Genomic DNA, 18,505 nt, shown 5'->3' on the forward strand with positions numbered 1-18,505 from the left:
CTTTTTAAAAAATATATCCAGCCTGTATTGGGTTAAGATGATTCTTTTCTGATCCTGATTTCCTAGGAGTTGGGTTTTTTTTTTAAGCATAAATAAATTTAATTGCATCAGACTATTTTCTCATCTATTGAGCTGCTCATTTGGTTTTTCTGATTTCATCTGTTGGTAAGGAGGTTCACACTGCCCTTCTGTTTCACCATTCCGGAGCTCCTGAGACAGAAGCAATTTGGTCATGTTGTTTGTTTTGTTTGGGGTTAAGATTGTTGTATGCATTTTCATAAGTGAACTTGGCCTTTTCTGGTTGTAGGTTTGGCCTGGGTTTTAAGATCAATAGTGTATTTTCTCACCAGTTTTCATAAACAAAGTTTGGATTGAGCTTGTGTTCCTTAGCCCTCAGGCAGAGGACCCTTGTGGGCATCTGCACAGTGAGGTCCCTCAGGCGGAGGTGAGACCCTCCCTCAGGTGGAGGTGAGACCCCTGTGGGCATCTGCACAATGAGGCCCCTCAGAGGGAGGTGAGACTCTCCCTCAGGTGGAGGTGAGACCCTTGTGGGCATCTGCACAATGAGGCCCCTCAGATGGAGGTGAGACTCTCCCTCAGGTGGAGGTGAGACCCTCCCTCAGGCGGAGGTGAGACCCTCTCTCAGGCGGAGGTGAGACCCTCCCTCAGGCGGAGGTGAGACCCTCCCTCAGGCGGAGGTGAGACCCTCCCTCAGGCGGAGGTGAGTCCCTCCTTCAGGTGGAGGTGCGACCCTCGTGGGCATCTGCAGGATGAGGTCTCTCAGGTGGAGGTGAGACCCTCCCTCAAGTGGAGGTGAGACCCTCATGGGCATCTGCAGGATGAGGTCTCTCAGGTGGAGGTGAGACCCTCCCTCAAGTGGAGGTGAGACCCTCGTGGGCATCTGCAGGATGAGGTCTCTCAGGTGGAGGTGAGACCCTCCCTCAAGTGGAGGTGAGACCCTCGTGGGCATCTGCAGGATGAGGTCTCTCAGGTGGAGGTGAGACCCTCATGGGCATCTGCACAGGGTGCTCAGTGCTCCCAATCCTGCCACACGTTGTGGGTGTGGAGGCGCCCAGACCCACGACTCAGTTCACCAGAACCCCTGGGGCAGGGGCTGCAGCACTCTTCCATTTGTGAGGCTTGGAAATGACAGATCTGCGTCTCCGCTGAGGGTCTTGCCTCAGGGGGCCTCTGTGCTGGGCCTTGGAGGCAAGATGTGCTCAGGCAGCCTGTCCCGGGCTGCTATTCTCCAGCAGTTCAGAGGTTTTAGTGCTCCAGGGAAGAATGAACGGGGCAAGCTTCCTGCCTTCCCCATTGTGGCCTTGCCCCTTCCCCAGGCCTGTGTTGGTTGCACACCTCCCTGGGCTGTCTCTGAGTGTCCAGGGCAGGGAAGCTCCGTCACGTGGAGCCCACGTGCGGGTGACTCCCTGGGGCTGCCTGACTCCTGGGCCAGCTCACAGCCTGCAGCCAATGGTTAAACAGTTCATGTGGAATTTCCAATTCCCTTGAAGGGTAATCTTTCCCTTTGATTTCAAAAGTGTTTTAGAAACTACAGACAAGCCTTAAGAATCCTACAGAGAATTCCCCTCCACCCAAAGGCCTCATCCATGATTTGCCCAGTTTTCCCCAAAAGCCCTTGGTAACAAAAGGCTCCACTCCAGGACATGGGCTGCACCCAGTAGTCTCCTGTGATCTCAGTTATTTCTTGACTTCTGTGACCTTGACAATTTTGAAGACTACAGGCCGGTTATTTCCCTGATTCCCCCAATTTGGATTTATCCCAGTGTCTTTAGGAGTCGTCCTAGGTGACGCATTTTTGGCCAGAATGTGGGGGAAGTGATGCTGGGCGCCTCCTGCTACACCTTGTTGGGTTTGACTTGGCCTTGGCATGTCCTGTTGTTAGTCCAGTTATTTTGCTAACTTGACTGAGATTTCTCCACTCTAAAATTACCACCACCTCTGCACCACCCACTTTACAATTAATCAGTATTTTGTGAGAAGATACTTTGAGATTCTTTAAAAACCTCATTTCCCTTTCCAGTCTCATCCACCAGTTTGTCATCCATTAATATTTCTTGCTGGAATTAATTAGGGCAACGAGGGCACCAGTGATTTTTTAAAAATTCAATCATTTCTTCTACATTTATCCATTGGCCTATTCCTGAAAGCAAAAGCTTTCTCCTCATTTATTTTTCCATTAACTATCATCAGTGTGGACTCATGACTTTTTATTTTGGGTAACAGATTTTAACCCATTGCTATCATTGCTAATTTTGATGCTCAAACTTCCCTCCATTTGGCCATTTGGGGGTGGCGGGGAGCCCATCCAGCTGGCTTCTGTATTCTTTTGATGTCTCCATCATTGTTTGAGCACTTCCTTATCTTCTGGCACAAGATGTTCCCAACTCATCTTGTTCTTTCTCTCTTCTTTCCCAGCCATTTCTCCAGGGAACCTTGGGTTAGTGCAGTGGAGAGTGGGATTTAGAAAGCAAGATCCAGGCAGTAGTGTGCTTATTGCTACTGGGGCATCACTGCTCCCAGCTAGGAAATGTACATATATCTATAGCTAGGTCAGTTTCTATATCTAGCCACATATACTGAAAAGCATTATTTCACACTATCACCTCCAAATATAATGCAAAACCCCCAGTTTATGTGAGCTTCCCCTTTTCTACATCTATCCGAGCCCTTCTCTGGCTCCCAGTATGCTCAGTATATTTATTTTTTTGCTGAATTCCACTCTATGTGGCCAGTCTTATGATCAAAGTGGGCTGCTGCCCTGCTTGGACACCATTCTGCTTGGATGCCTTCTTTGCCCAGATCCTGACCCCTGACTGGATTCTTTCACTGCTGCCCTTAAAATTTTTGCATATAAACTGAAGTTATCAAAGTCTAACATGACTGCACTATCTTCTTTCCAGGACTTAAGTACAGGACTTAAAAATTCCTGAAGTCCAGTCAAGTCATACTTGTTATATGTCCAGCACATCAACTCTGCCTCACTTTTCTATATCTACAAAGGCAATGATCCTTATTGGGGCATTCTGTCTCACAGTGAGTGCTGGCTTAGATTTCTCCACATTTGCCATTTTCTTTTCTTTTCTTTTCTTTTCTTTTCTTTCTTTCTTTTTTTTTTTTTTTTTTTTTGAGACAGAGTCTCACTCTGTCACCCAGGCTGGAGTGCAGCATCAGGATCTGGGCTCACTGCAACCTCCACCTCCCAGGTTCAAATGGTTCTCATGCCTCAGCTTCCTGAGTAACTGGGATGATAGGCACATACCACCACACCTGGCTAATTTTTGTATTTTTGGTAGAGATGGGGTTTTACCATGTTGGCCAGGCTGGTCTCAAACTCCTGACCTCAGGAGATCCACCCACCTCAGCCTCCAAAGTGCTAGGATTACAGGCGTGAGCCACTGCACCCTGCCAACAGCAAGGTATGCTTTTAACAATGACGAATGAGCAGGCATCTCTTTAAACACCTTCTGAGGGTGTTTCACTGGCAGGCCAGTGTAGATAAGAGCTGCTGTTCAGCCTTCTACAGACTCAAGCAGAATATACTCCAACCCTCCACATCACCACCCAACACCTTTACAGCTCCGTCCAGGGAAAGAACAGTTCTGCAGCCCCCTCTTCTCATTCTTAATGCCGGAATTCTGGCCACACGTTCTTTTGGGGAACTCCACACTGCTTCTCTCCACGTGCCACCTTCCTGGCCTTCATCACATTCCACGGATCATCTCTGACTCATCCCCCAGGAAAGACACTGTGACAAGCAGCAAGCAGAACAAAACCGTCCGGGGTGTAGACACAAACAGCACAGGCTTTGGGATCACAGCGACAGGGCCCGGAATCCCAGCTCCATCGCTTTCTAGCTGTGAGGCTTTAGGGAAGTCTTTTAGGTCATGTTCTTTAGCCGTAAAGCCCGAATAACAGTGCCTGTCTCACGGGTGACTGAGACAACTAGAACATGGTGTTACATTGACTTCTGCTTTCTGTCGAGCTTGAGCAACTTTACGAATACATCTCCTCTGAGAAACCTGCCAGCCCCTGAGGCTGTCTGTGGCTCTGTCCCAGCCTCCCTCTGTGCTCGCTCACCCCCTGTCCCGTGGTCCTCCCAGGACACCTGGCTCTCATTCCCCAGCCACTTCTCTGAGAATGTCCCATGGGCTCCCTGGTCCAGGCAGGCTCCAGAGGCACCCATGAAGCCCAGCTGTCCTAAACTCCAGGCAGCGGGGCCCTTGAGGCTGTGACTAGTGTAGATGAGGCCTCTGGGGCCTCCTATACCTCACCCCCTTTGAATGGGATGCCAGACAAACCCAGGCCTTCTCCGCTGTAGGGAGACTCCAGGGCTGCCTCTCACAGCCTCTCACCTGGGAAGCCGTTGTTGACTCCTAGTCTCTGTGCCTGGCCCTGGGCTAGAATTTGGGGAGGAGAAAGACTCCGGAGCACATGGTCTAGATACAAAGTCATTAATCACATAGAAGCCAGGGAGGTGAAGTCAGAGAGGTCTGCTGGGGCGCCGGGAGGACACTGAGGAAGGAACAATAGAACCCATCAGTTGGGTGTGGAAGGCCCAGGAAGGTCCTAACAGCCAAGCCCCGTCTCGAGGCTCTGTGAACGTGAGCCCTGGCGGAGAGCAGCAGAGCAGGGCAGGGATGAAAGCTCCCACCACAACACTCTCTGCCAGAAGAGCGTTCACGTTTCTTCCCTTTCATCCACTTTTCAGTCGTATCTTCTTTGCAGAAACGTTTCCTTTAGATGCTAACCATTTTTAAAAGTGCACCAAGAAGGTTTTATTACTTAGAGTTACCTTCAGTGAATTATGGAATGGAGGATCCTAATCATTGGAGGAACCCATTGAAAGGCCCTATAATAAGTTGATGCTCAGATGTGGGTTGCAAAAAAAAAAAGCAGCAGCTTTTATAGGTATTTCTGGCTCAGTAATGCTTTGCTTAATTAGTAACCTCTGACTGTAGAGTGAGCAAAACATCTCTTTGAGCATTTTTATGGTGCACCATAAAAGGGAGAATGCAAATGTTATATGTTTTCATTTACCACTCCTGTTTGTCTGCTCAGTTAGCTCTGTAAACCCCTGCCATTCGCAGCCATTTGCTGTGCTCTAATAGCCAAAATAACGTCTAGTCTTCTCAAAAGCCTGCCCTGAGCAGAGTTTTCCATAATGAAGATGCTAGTGGTAACACTTTAGGTACAGCTAAAACTGTTTTCATTCTGAAAATGGAAAGCAAAAAAAAAAAAAAAAAGTCCCACTTAGTGCTTATTTGTGCATAATAGTAGCCATTTTCTTAGAAGAAACTGTTTTAGAAAGTGTTATGGGCTAATAAAGCACAAGTCTGTTTAGTGCTGGTCTCTTTGTAACTAAAGAGTAGTGGATGATATCTCATAGTGGTTTTGATTTGCATTTCTCTGATGGCCAGTGATGATGAGCATTTTTTCATGTGTTTTTTGGCTGCGTAAATGTCTTCTTTTGAGAAGTGCCTGTTCATGTCCTTCGCCCACTTTTTGATGGGGTTGTTTGCTTTTTTCTTGTAAATTTGTTTGAGTTCACTGTAGATTCTGGATATTAGCCCTTTGTCAGATGAGTAGGTTGCGAAAATTTTCTCCCATTTTGTAGGTTGCCTATTCACTCTGATGGTAGTTTCTTTTGCTGTGCAGAAGCTCTTTAGTTTAATTAGATCCCATTTGTCAATTTTGGCTTTTGTTGCCATTGCTTTTGGTGTTTTGGACATGAAGTCCTTGCCCACGCCTATGTCCTGAATGGTAATGCCTAGGTTTTCTTCTAGGGTTTTTATGGTTTTAGGTGTAACGTTTAAATCTTTAATCCATCTTGAATTGATTTTTGTATAAGGTGTAAGGAAGGGATCCAGTTTCAGCTTTCTACATATGGCTAGCCAGTTTTCCCAGCACCATTTATTAAATAGGGAATCCTTTCCCCATTGCTTGTTTTTGTCAGGTTTGTCAAAGATCAGATAGTTGTAGGTAAGCGGCGTTATTTCTGAGGGCTCTGTTCTGTTCCATTGATCTATATTTCTGTTTTGGTACCAGTACCATGCTGTTTTGGTTACTGTAGCCTTGTAGTATAGTTTGAAGTCAGGTAGTGTGATGCCTCCAGCTTTGTTCTTTTGGCTTAGGATTGACTTGGCGATGCGGGCTCTCTTTTGGTTCCATATGAACTTTGAAGTAGTTTTTTCCAATTCTGTGAAGAAAGTCATTGGTAGCTTGATGGGGATGGCATTGAATCTGTAAATTACCTTGGGCAGTATGGCCATTTTCACGATATTGATTCTTCCTACCCATGAGCATGGAATGTTCTTCCATTTGTTTGTATCCTCTTTTATTTCCTTGAGCAGTGGTTTGTAGTTCTCCTTGAAGAGGTGCTTCACATCCCTTGTAAGTTGGATTCCTAGGTATTTTATTCTCTTTGAAGCAATTGTGAATGGGAGTTCACTCATGATTTGGCTCTCTGTTTGTCTGTTGTTGGTGTATAAGAATGCTTGTGATTTTTGTACATTGATTTTGTATCCTGAGACTTTGCTGAAGTTGCTTATCAGCTTAAGGAGATTTTGGGCTGAGACGATGGGGTTTTCTAGATAAACAATCATGTCGTCTGCAAACAGGAACAATTTGACTTCCTCTTTTCCTAATTGAATACCCTTTATTTCCTTCTCCTGCCTGATTGCCCTGGCCAGAACTTCCAACACTATGTTGAATAGGAGCGGTGAGAGAGGGCATCCCTGTCTTGTGCCAGTTTTCAAAGATATCATCTCACACCAGTTAGAATGGCAATCATTAAAAAGTCAGGAAACAACAGGTGCTGGAGAGGATGTGGAGAAATAGGAACACTTTTACACTGTTGGTGGGACTGTAAACTAGTTCAACCATTGTGGAAGTCAGTGTGGCGATTCCTCAGGGATCTAGAACTAGAAATACCATTTGACCCAGCCATCCCATTACTGGGTATATACCCAAATGACTACAAATCATGCTGCTATAAAGACACATGCACACGTATGTTTATTGCGGCATTATTCACAATAGCAAAGACTTGGAACCAACCCAAATGTCCAACAATGATAGACTGGATTAAGAAAATGTGGCACATATACACCATGGAATACTATGCAGCCATAAAAAATGATGAGTTCATATCCTTTGTAGGGACATGGATGAAATTGGAAACCATCATTCTCAGTAAACTATCGCAAGAACAAAAAACCAAACACCGCATATTCTCACTCATAGGTGGGAATTGAACAATGAGATCACATGGACACAGGAAGGGGAATATCATACTCTGGGGACTGTGGTGGGGAGGGGGGAGGGGGGAGGGATAGCATTGGGAGATATACCTAATGCTAGATGACGAGTTGGTGGGTGCAGCGCACCAGCATGGCACATGTATACATATGTAACTAACCTGCACAATGTGCACATGTACCCTAAAACTTAAAGTATAATAAAAAAAAAATAAAAAAAAATAAAAAAAAAAGAGTAGTGGAGATGGAGCAGCCGGGTGCCCAGGCGTCCCCAGGACACTTAGAGACGCCGAGGCTGCCGGCGGCGTCGACAGCGACAGCATGCCTCGGTGAAGTCGGGGGCGTGAAGCAACACTGTCTCTCTCCTAAGCACACGCTGTGCCGAGGGACCGGATCCTGGGCTGATGGATGGGAGGCCACGGGCTGTGTTTCATTTTGCTGTTTGCTGAGGCACTCACCTGCGAGGACATCTTGCAGGATGTATGGGGCTTTCTGTTTCTCTAGCACGCCCTTGATCCAAAGCCTCTTGCAATACACCTCTCCCAGAGGTGAATCCTGGTGAAAATGTCATCTCAGCAGATGAGTGTATCTGCTTTCCCTAGTCAGAAGTTGAAGCCCATACAATCCGGGGGAAGTCCCCTTTTTGCCTAAATGGCCAGGGTGTTTTTTTGGTGCTTTTTGCGACGGACTCTCACTCTGTTGCCCAGGCTGGAGTGCAGTGACGTGATCTCAGCTCACTGAAACCTCAGCCTTGCAGATTCAAGCGATTCTCCTGCCTCAGCCTCCGGAGTAGAGTGGCTGGGATTACAGGCACCTGCCACCACACCCAGCTAATTTTTGTATTTGTAGTAGAGAGGGGGTTTTGCCATGTTGTCTAGGCTGGTCTCAAACTCCTGACCTCAAATGATCCACCCACCTCGGCCTCCCAAAGTGCTGGTATTATAGGTGTGAGCCACCGCGCCCAGCCCAGCCAGGGGTTTGAAAGCCAAATGGATTGCCCTGGAATTCCAGGGTGGGATTGCCCTTCCACAGAACTTGCTTCTGCTCTACTCGCCCCTCCAATCCCCATGTGCTGACACTCGCTGTGGTCCAGTGCTGTGCTAAACGCAGGGGCCTCTGAGGCAAGTACAAAGAGAACCTGCCTTCAGTGAGTAGGAAAGAGAGACGCAGGAAAGAAGCAAGATACCAAGACCTCATGGCAGGTGGCCGTGCCTCAGAGGGAGAAGCAAAGGACCGGGACCTCAGAGGAGGTTTCCTTTATTGTTATCAAACCGGACTTGTGGACCTGCCTGGCACAGCAAAGCCAAACCATTGACATCGGGATTGCAGCGAGAGAAAGTGAGGTGTGTCTTTCAGGGCACCAGGCCAGGAGAATCGGGTCACTCATGCCTAAGACCTGACCTCTCCTATGGCTTACAGTAAGGATCTATAAAGGCAGAGAGGCAGAGGCTTCAGGCAGAGTCAAGCATCAGGACACAGAGGTGACACATTGGTTTTACCTAAAAGGACATCTTAAAGCAGGAACCCACAGGTTATAGGTAAATTCAAAGATTTTCTGATCTGTGATCGGTTAAGGGGGTGAAGCTTTGTCGAAACATTTTGGACCAGCAGAAAAGAACATTAGCTCTGGCCTGAGGGTGTGACTTCCTCCAGGCTCCTTAGGAAGAAATTTAGCAAACAGCAGAGGTCAGAGTTCCATCCTCAGCTCCCCCATATCTGAGCTCTTCCTCAGCTCCCCCATATCTGAGCTCTTCCTCAGCTCCCCCATATCTGAGCTCTTCCTCAGCTCCCCCATATCTGAGGTCTATGTGTAGCGGACCTGCATAGCCAACCCGTTTGGTGGGAGTCCGGGTTTCTGAAAAACAACTCAGGGACATATGGTAAGATGTCACTTTAGTTTCTATTGGGAACCAAGCATCTCCTGACTCTAGCTTCCTTGGCTATTGTTTTCAGCTACTTTTACCTTCTTGTTTGTCAGGTTGCTCCTTTATTTATTTATTTTTAATTTTTATTTATTATTTATTTTTTTCCGAGATGGAGTCTCACTCTGTCTCACAGGCTGGAGTGCAGTGGCGCGATCTCAGCTCACTGCAACCTCCACCTCCCGGGTTCAAGCGATTCTGCTGCCTCAGCCTCCCAAGTAGCTGGAATTACAGGCGCCCGCCACCACACCTGGCTAATTTTTTGTATTTTTAGTAGAGATGGGATTTCGCCATGTTGGCCAGGCTGGTCTGGAACTTCTGACCTCAGGTGATCTGCCTGCCTTGGCCTCCCAAAGTGCTGGGATTACAGGTGTGAGCCACCGCACCCAGCCTTGCTCATTTACTTCTCAGGGCTAGCTAGGTGCCTGGAATTTCCCTTGAAGGAACTCAAGATTTTTCTTTATTTCCATGTTTGGGGGCCCACCAGTCCCTAAGAGGGGTTCCTGCTCCATCTCATTATGAGGATCTTCCTTTGAAAAATAGGCAGTGTGGACATGTGGGTAGAGACCTGTCCTGAAATGTAGCTGTAAAGCGTCCACTTTCCCGTGTGTGTCTTTTCTGTGATTTGCTTTTCTCTCTTCAAAAGTCCACAGTGTTTATAAGCACATCAGGCAATGTCAAGGCTTAGAAATCCCAGAGGCTCCTGGAATAAGACACTCAGATCCCCTCACTCTACCTTTAATGCTGCTAGCATTCCGTCTGGAACCAGGCCTGGCTGTGGCAGGGCAGAGCCAGCTCTGGGACCTGCATGGATTTGTGTGGCCACAGGCAAGGCCAGGGGAAGGTGAGGTTATTACCTGGTAAAACCAGCAAAAGAGAGGAACTTTACGCACCTTAGCAACGAGCCACCCTCCCGGCAATGGTTGTTAGGGGTGTGGGGGATGGTCCCTGAGAGCTGGCTGGTTGGCAGAGGATGGAGAACAGAGGCTGGGGGCCAACCATACCGGGATGGGTTGTGGGACCTCTGTAAGCCTCAGTTTCTTCATCATAAAATTCAGAGACCAGCAGTTCATTTAACGCTTTAGCATGGGACTAGCACATATTCGACATTTAATAAATGGAGTTTCCTAATAATAAAAATAATGAAGTTAAGGCAAGTGTTTAGCATCCAAGAAGGCTGCTTGAGACACTGTGACCTTCAGAGGAAAGACCTCCTTCCCCAGAGGGAGGCCTGTGGAGTGTGCAGGGCCCTGTCCTAGAAAATACCTGGGAAACCAAGCAGAGGCCAGCAGGGCAGGTTCAGGCAGGATGAGCGCCACACAGGAGCTGAGATTCAGGGGCCGGGGACACTGAAACCCCCATGGGGGTCGCCGTGGTCAGAGAACCCAGGTCTGCGAAGTCCCCAGTGACTGTAAGGATCTGTAGCCCAGGAAGAGACAGCCTGGGCTCGAACACCCACAGTGGCAGTGGAGAGTCAGGCTGGTGCTACTCACAGTGCACTCAAGCAGAACCATGAACTCACACAACTTGAAAATGGCAAATCCAGCAGTCCCCATCTCTTTTTCCTGGTAGAAACTGACTTCTACCAGGAGCCAGGAGGCTTCTCACCCAGGACACTGGGTTCCCAGGCTTCACCCAGCTGGGCAGAGGGTCAGGAGCAGCCCGTCTCTGCAGAGGCATTGGCCTGTTCCTGCCCCACCCCACCTCGCAGCAAACAAAGATGGCAAGACGGCCTGGGCCGGCTCTGGGTGAGGGGCTCACCTGGGTCAGGAAGCAGACAGCTCCTGTATGGCCAGGGGCTCTCAGGTTGCTGTGTTTGGTACAGTAACGTCCTGTATTTATTTATTATGTGGTTACCATCTTTGTCCTCCCAGGAACACAAGCTCAGTGAGAGCAGGGACTTTGACCAGTGCCGCATCTCCCCTTGGCACCCAGAACAGGGCCTGCTGCATAGAAGGAAGGCATCATGCCAGGAAGCGCCTGTGAGCAGGTGGACAGGGCATCGCACACATGCCATCCGGGACAGACATAGCCCCAGACAGACATATTGGGCCACCCAAGGCCCAATAAAGTTTCCAACCTTGATTGACTTCACTGTCCACCCGGCCACCTGTTACCTCTGCAGGGAGAAATTCTAGTGTGCCCGTCTCCTGCAGGTTCATAAGCCAAATGCTTTTATCTCATCACTTTAAGATCTGGGGCTGGGGGTTTCTCATCACTACTTCTGTCTCCTCCTTCCCTCATTATGGAAGGATGTGAGACCTGTCTGTGACCCTTTGGATAAGTATCTGTCAGCATTTCGGTCGTAATAAACCCTGACTGTAGTTGAATTTCTTTTTCATAATAGGAGGAACAAGAGTGACATTATCTCTGAATAGTCGCACATGCACAGGAGAGCTGTCATCGGCCCTAATGACTCCTTCCGTAATCCCACGGTCATCTGGGTAAATTTGCCGAGACGAGCCTCATTTTTTGTTTTGGTGTAATGTCTCTGCCTAAGCGTTTAGGTGCTGGGGAGACAGGTGACAATGACATACATACTCAGAAATCTCAGAATGTTTCTTGGTTGTTCGACTGTCCATAATAATACCCTCACAGTGGCTTTTCTCTCTTATTTCTCAACCAGCATACAAAATCTGTATGAGATGAATGGTGGAAAAGGGGCCTTTTTGTTCATTCGTCTGTCAGATCCGTTGAGGTCCTATTATGGGGCCTTTGAAACTACCACAGGAGAGGAAAATACTGCAGCATAAGTGACAACTCAAGTGGGACCGAAGGAAGTGTTTTACCACAAATGTCATTTTCGAAAAATAGAGGTCGACGTATATATAAATCACAACCGTCAAAGCAAATTAAATTTTATGAGACTCATATTTCCCCGTTCTTTCCCAGGACCATTCCCTGCTCCGATTCCTTCATCCTAATTCTCTTGTTGGTTTTTTTAGATTTGCCTGTGTGTTTCATTTTTCCAGCCATTAGGTTTTATATTTCTTTCCTTCATTCGCCCATTCACCCAGCAAACACTTATTAAGCACCTACTGTTTTATAGATTTTATTGTTCCAGGTATCATGCTACAGATTAGATTACTAAGGTGAAAACCTTTTAGTTTCTCCCTCCAAGAATTCACAATTTTCAGGAGGAGGGATGTGAGAGGGAGGATGGAAATGTACTCGGTTTTTTCTTTTTTTTGTTTTGAGATAGGGTCTCACTGTGTCACCCAGGCTGGAGTGCAGTGGCACAATCTTGGCTCACTGCAGCCTCAACCTCCCAGGCTCAAGCAATTCTCCCACCTCAGCCTCCTGAGTAGCTGGGATTACAGGAGCACACCACCATGCCCTTTTTTTTTTTTTTTTTTTGGTAGAGATGGGGTCTCCCTATGTGGCCCTGGCTGGTCTCAAATTCCTGAGCTCAAGCGATCCTCCTGCCCCAGCCTCCCAAAGTGCTGGGATTACAGGTGTGAGCCACTGTGCCCGGCCACAAATATAGTCTAAATTTTGGTACACATGAGACTCGTGAGAATTGTTGTAATGATCTATGGCCAGGGGAGTATGTGAAAGCAAATGAGTGAGCAGGGTCAGCCAGGAAGGCTCTGCAGAGGAGGTGAGACTCAGGTTGGACCTTGAAGGGGACACAGTCTTTCGATGGGAAGGAAGACATTCCAGGCACAGAGAAGAGAGGAATGAAAGGCTCAGAGTTAGAAAGTTGCACAGCACCTGTCGTTTTAAAGTGTAGATCTTGTTTTTATTCGGGAACGGTGATGCCAACAGATCGAGAGACAAATGGCATTGGAAAGACGGCTTGTTACTGACAGATCCCAAGGGGAGGGGGCAGGGAATGCCACGCAGGGCCATGTGCAGAAGCACCGGGTGGGTCAGGAGGCAGAGGAGGAGGGGACTGTGGCAGGAGCCTCTCCTGTGGCTTCTGAGGGAAGGGCCGGGCCAGGCAAGGTTAGGACTGCCTGGTATCACAGTCTCAGCGGGCTCCGGGGCTGGGGGCTGTTCCTGCTATCAGATGCCCAGCCCCAGTGACAGGACAGAGGCATGAAGCCCTGAGTGTGAGCGCTCACAGAGGACGAGGTGGGACTGGGCTCTAGGTACAAAAGGTACTACCTCCAGGTGAGCTGCTTGCTGTCTCTGGGAACTGGCTCACCCTGGGAGGGCCATGTCTCCAGGGCCAGCCAGGCCCAGGTGTGCTAGGTCCAGTGGAAGTGGTGGCTAATGCACCGTGGGCAGGGCCAAGCAGGCACAGAGTGGGGCGTGTGTGAGCAGGATGTGATGGGAGATGGCCCAAGGGGAGCCACAGCTGGTGGGAAAGGCCGTGCTTGGGGGCTGGCTTGTTTTTGTCTAAAAGCACCCCTAAGAAACCATGGCTGCTGGTCACCAAGCTCGCTGGCATGTGCCGGAGTGTCCGGGGCTGACCTCGTCCCACTGGGGGCTCTTGACAGCCCTTTAGGGTGACCACTGTGGTCCTTGCTATGTGGACAGAAAGTCTGAGGAGCTCAGTGTCTCTCGGACGTAGGCCCAGCCAGGCCTCATGCCCCAGAGATTTTGGCCCAGGAGCTGCTGCTGCTCTCCTCACGCCCCTTCCTGGGCAACGGAGCAGAAGTCCTCACCAGCCTTTCAGGAATTTAGAAATATTAGCAGGGAATCACCCAACGTGTGGCACAGGGAGTGTCAACGTCCCTGTTTCCCCTTGAGAGGGATCAGATCTGATGGGAGGGAGGGACAGATGAGGATGGGGAGGTTGCAGGGCTCAGCTCAGACACGGCCCTGGGCTCCTAGGGCAGGGGCCATAGGGGGCAGACATGGCCTCCAGGAGAAGGGCTTTATGAAGGAGCTGGTTCCTTCAGGGCATGGGGTTGAGCGGGAAGGCTGTTTCGGGGGACACACTTGGGAGATGTGAACAAACTGGCCAGAATGCAGAGAGCACAGGGGGAGCTAAGGCAGGCACCAGGCGCTGTGGACTGACTGTGCCCCCAATTCCTGTGCTGAAATCCTCACCCCCAAGGCGAGGGTGTCAGCAGGCCTTTAGGAGGGGATGGGGTCATGGGGTGGAGCCCTCACCAATGCGATGAGTGCCCCTCTCCTTCCACCACGTGAGGACACAGGGGCACTTGGCCGTCCCCAGCCTGGAAGGGAGTCCTCACCGGGACCCACCCAGGCTGACCCCCTGGTCCCTTCAGTCCCAGCGCTGTGAGGAAATGAACTCCCATTGCTTGTAAGCCGCCCAGTCTGTGGAGGGTCATCACAGTCGCCTAGTGGGGAAGGTGGTGTAGGAGGGCACCAGGCACCCCTGGGCCTGGAGAGGGAGGCCGGACCGCTCGGCACAGCAAGAGCCGTGAATTGGAGTCGGGTGAGATGGATGAGCTGGGGGCCTGTGGGTTAACAAGGACCCCAGACTCATCTGCCCCTCCTTCCCTGTGGCTGTGAGCCTCAAGGTCCACAACACCCTGAGGCCTGCCCCAGGCTGAACCCTGCAGGGTGCGTGACGGGGGAAGGGAGGCCTATGCGGAGGTGCACATAGGGGTCTCCTTTAGGCCAGTGCTCTCCGCACTGGTTGCCAGAGAGGCCGCCTTGCCTGGGCCCCGAAAACCAACAGCTGGGCAGCCCTGACCCTTTGGTTGGTTTGTTTTAAGGTAGCAAGGACACTTGCTTTTTTTTTTTTTTTTTTTTTTGAGACGGAGTCTCGCTCTGTCGCCCAGGCTGGAGTGCAGTGGCGCGATCTCGGCAAGCTCCGCCTCCCGGGTTCACGCCATTCTCCTGCCTCAGCCTCCTGAATAGCTGGGACTACAGGCGCCCGCCACCACGCCACGCCCGGCTAATTTTTTGTGTTTTTAGTAGAGACGGGAGTTTCACCATGTTAGCCAGGATGGTCTCGATCTCCTGACCTCATGATCCACCCGCCTCGGCCTCCCAAAGTGCTGGGATTACAGGCGTGAGCCACCGCGCCCGGCCGAAAAATTTGCATTTTTTAAAACTCACCGATCTGTCAAAATAGTTCAAGCAAGAGGTTGGGAGCTTCTACATCAGGGTCCTACCACTGAAATCAAGCAAATGTAAGAGAGGCTGTGGAGGAGACCCCACCATGTGCAGCAGGGGAGGGGTGACAGAAGGAGCACTGACCCTTGATGACAGAGGACGATGGTGTCGTGACCAGAAAGAGAGCCTTCCACAGGCGGAGCCCGTCTTGGGAGGAAGATCGCGGTTCTGGGGTGAGGCTCTCACACGTGAGCTGCTGGAGCCCAGAAGCATCTGCCTGTGGTCGGTAGGAACGAGGTCCCGCACCCAGGTCTCTGTCTTCTTGTGGAGGGACAGGAAGGGCCCTAGGAAGGAGGCCATGCAAGAGAGAAGAAAGAGGAGGCAAGGACACACTCAGGAGGGGCAGAGAAAGGGCCAGATGGGGAGTGGAGGGAGAGCGAGAGAGCCAGCACCCCGGGAACCCAAGCATGGAGCTCAGGATCAGGGGACAAAGCCCATCACTCCACAGCCCTTCTGCCTCTGAAGATCCAAAGAATATTAAACAGTAAAGACAAAACAATGACAACCCGGAAAGACAGAAGTCCCAAGGGAAGGGCTGGGAATCTAGAGCTTGGCTGATTCAAAGCCTGAAGCTTCCTTGGGAGTGAAGATAAACGCAGCACAGCGTCGAGTCCCCTGCCGGCTCATCAGGTGTGCAAACTCTGCGATTTGTTTGAGGGAACCGGCCTCTGGGCCTTCCTGGGCCTTCCTGGTTTCCTGTGCCTTTACCAGAAGCCCCCATCTGTCCCTCCCTCTGCAGGGGCCCTCCAGCCACCTCCTCTCAGGAGGTTTCATTTGGCTGTGGTGGGCACGGGGAGCAGCCCTCAGAAGCAGGGGTACTCGGTGTCTGTGGAAGTTGCTAGACGTGCAAGTTTTCCTGCTGACACCAGAGTTTCAGCCGGGCAGGGTGCGCTTGGCTTGGCAGCTTTCCATGGAAGGGGTTCTGGAGCATCTTTTTCTCCTCCTCTTAGCTCTGGATGGAGGGGGGCCACCTCCTCACGTCCCTCCTCCCCTCCCCATACGCAGCTGCACCTTGTCTGCTTCCTCTCCATGTGCAAAATTACCTTTGGGATGAGGTTAATGACTGTCCTCTGAGCAGCCATTGACCCTGGCCTCCGGAGTGCTGAGCTCATCATGGCCACCAGAGCCTCCCAGCAGGGGTGTTCCTGGTCCTGCCCTGCCCACCAGTTTCCACCAGTTTTTCCAGAGGCCGGATCTCATATGCACAAACAGACCAATCCTCCTGGCCCGCTGGCGCCAAACCCCGGCCAGACCTGGGAGTGGGCAAGCCGGGGGTGCGTGGCGGGCGGCAGCATCCCCGTGGGTATAACAGACAGACAGCGCCCCTAATGGGCCTGAAGGACCGCCCCTACCGGGTGGCATTTGAAATAGATGCCATTTCTGCCTTTGTCCGAAGTATCGTAAAGTACTGTTTATTAACCTTAAAAAAAGTTTAAAAAAAAAAAAGCCGTTCAAAATCCCAGCTTCCCCACAGAGCTTTTTTTTTTTTTTTTTTTGGAGACAGAGCCTTGCTCTGTCACCCAGGCTGGAGTGCAGTGGCGCGATCTCGGCAACTCCGCCTCCCGGGTTCACTCCATTCTCCTGCCTCAGCCTCCGGAGTAGCTGGGACTACAGGCGCCCGCCACCACGTCCAGAGAATTTTTTGTATTTTTAGTGGAGACTGGGTTTCACCATGTCAGCCAGGATGGTCTCAATCTCCTGACCTCGTGATCCACCCGCCTCGCCCTCCCAAAGTGCTGCGATTACAGGCGTGAGCCACCGTGCCCGGGCGGCCCCCGTTTCTGACCTTGCAGTGGTTTCCCGGCATCTCTGCAGAGGGAGCCGCACGCCCGGCGTTCTCAGAGAAACCCGATGAGCCTGGCTGCCTCTTCCTGTGCTTTCCCCCACTCTCCTGCTCTCTCAACGCGGCGCGTGCCTTTCTCTCCCGGGCAGCCTCCCAGGCCTTACTGGTTCTCTTTTGTTCCTCTTGGTCGTGGGGGTGGAACAGCCCTGAATCCCAGAGCTACTGCCCTGACCACCGCTGACCCCGCAGCAGCCCCTGTGGCCGAGAGCCTGCCCTGAGTGCCCAGTGCCTGAACAAGATGAGGGAGCCCACAGGGTCAGGAAGCCCCCAGGCCTCAGGTGAATGCTTCTGGGGCCAGGAAAGCAGCCAGACAGACTGAATCCATACATGCCGAGCATCCAGGCCAGAGGAGGGCAGGGAGCTCTAGGCAGAGCCCCCACCCAGGACCCCAGCGTTCCTCAGTCTTGTTTATTTCTCCCTCAGGCAGCCGAAAACACACATCCAGGGAGGGGAGGGTGGGGCTGCAGGGGCCAACCAGAGGAAGGAGACTTGGAGTCGCTTAGCAAAGGTGAATGAGCGTCCGCAGTGCAGCTTGGGGTCTTGGAGAGTAAGTTGAACCTGCCAGGCGTCTGTTTCCCCCTCACACATGCACAGACCAGGCAAGGACCCGGAAGGCAGGAGGCTGCCGGGAAAAGCGCCCACCGGTCCCTTGGCACCGTGAGCTACGCACGTGAGCCACGTGCGCCCTGACTGCTGGCTCTTTCCTTAGTGCTTATACATGATTGATAAAAGGTGCTAAATTGACGGCCTGAAATGGAAGTCATCCCTTTTTCTTCCTTTCTTCTTTTTTTTTTTTTAACAAACAAACAAAACGTATTTTCCATGAAATCGCCCAGTGCTTTGGTTTAACACCCAGAGGACTGGTTTCACTAAGAGGAGCCCACCTAAGTCACCGAGGACTCTGAAACCGCTAAACCATGCCACAGGGCCAGCATTCAACAGGGAGGCACTTTGCACCCAGTAAAATCCAACTGAAAAAATGCGGGGCTGGGTCCTCCGCACTCCCCAGTATCTGGTCCCAGCCCGCCCACGACCCCCATCTCCCCTGAGACATTGCCCAGGCAGCCGGGGGCCTCCCACGGAAGCCTGAGCAGCTCGTCTTGCTTGCCCTTCCCTCTGTGCTGTGGTGCGTGTTCTCCATTACCTGGAGGCCTGTAAGGTGTCGTGAGCTGTGCTGATGTGTGACAAACATTTGGTGACCTTGAATGAATCACACTTTTTCTGGGCCTCAGCTTCTTTCATCGTAACATAGGCTGGAATAATATCCTCCGGCTTCCTAGCTTATGGGTGGGCCCATTTATGCATCAGTTGCATAGATAAATACCGCACGGCCCCTCTCCACTAGACACTGTGCCGGGGCCAGAGCTTTCAAGCCAACCTGAGTGAGCTCCTCTGAGATCCCCGGATCGTGAAGTTCATTCTCT

At 50.8% G+C, this 18,505-nt stretch overlaps 1 protein-coding gene and 1 long non-coding RNA gene across 5 annotated transcripts in view; one reads left to right on the plus strand and one right to left on the minus strand.

Annotated features, from left to right (window-relative positions):
* Positions 1–18,505, plus strand: part of SDK1 (sidekick cell adhesion molecule 1) — a 963,741-nt gene that overhangs the window by 784,555 nt on the left and 160,681 nt on the right. The gene's annotated exons all lie outside the window — the stretch shown is intronic.
* LOC129398395 (uncharacterized) lies at positions 12,067–18,207 on the minus strand. Its single transcript, XR_008626144.1, has 2 exons — positions 17,025–18,207; positions 12,067–15,522 (listed from the first exon to the last, which is right to left on the minus strand). It is a non-coding gene; the product is annotated as an uncharacterized LOC129398395 (long non-coding RNA).

This window comes from Pan paniscus, chromosome 6 (assembly GCF_029289425.2).
Source record: "Pan paniscus chromosome 6, NHGRI_mPanPan1-v2.0_pri, whole genome shotgun sequence".
Classification (NCBI taxonomy): domain Eukaryota; kingdom Metazoa; phylum Chordata; class Mammalia; order Primates; family Hominidae; genus Pan; species Pan paniscus.